This window comes from Calidris pugnax, unplaced genomic scaffold (genome assembly GCF_001431845.1).
Source record: "Calidris pugnax isolate Ruff unplaced genomic scaffold, ASM143184v1 scaffold38, whole genome shotgun sequence".
NCBI classification, from domain to species: Eukaryota; Metazoa; Chordata; class Aves; order Charadriiformes; family Scolopacidae; genus Calidris; species Calidris pugnax.
In genome coordinates, this window is record NW_015090995.1 from 1,346,692 (window position 1) to 1,347,216 (window position 525).

Here is a 525-nt window from a genome sequence, read left to right on the forward strand (position 1 = left end):
ACACATCCATCTTTTATCCTGTCTTCCCTTACCCTGGTGGCAGATACTTGAATTTATGTCCCAACTCTGATAACCGAGTCAGCAGAGTCCTGGAGCAACAGGGCACCTTCACGTCATTAATTCAGACCCATTAAAGCTGAGAGAACTTGAGAACACGCTCGAGCACTTGGCCAAATATGGTTCCTTTGCTGATTCAAGGTCTCAAATAGTCCCTTTGAAATCAGTGGAAAAACTCAGGTAGGGCAAGCAGTAGGTCACTAGGGCTTTGAGCTAACTAAAGGCAAGCTAGATAGAAAGTTTCAGGAAAACATATTTGTAGAAGTCTATATGTCTATGTTCCCACTTGAGAGTGCAAATATGAAAAAAAAGTGACTGTACAGTTTGGTCTTAACCTACAACCAGGACATAAATATCACCCAAAAGTATCACCTTGCTGGGGATCACCTCAGACCCTCCACGTTCCCAGATCCTCCACCCTCCCAACAACACAACACATTTGCCCACCAAAAAAAAAAAAAAAAAAAA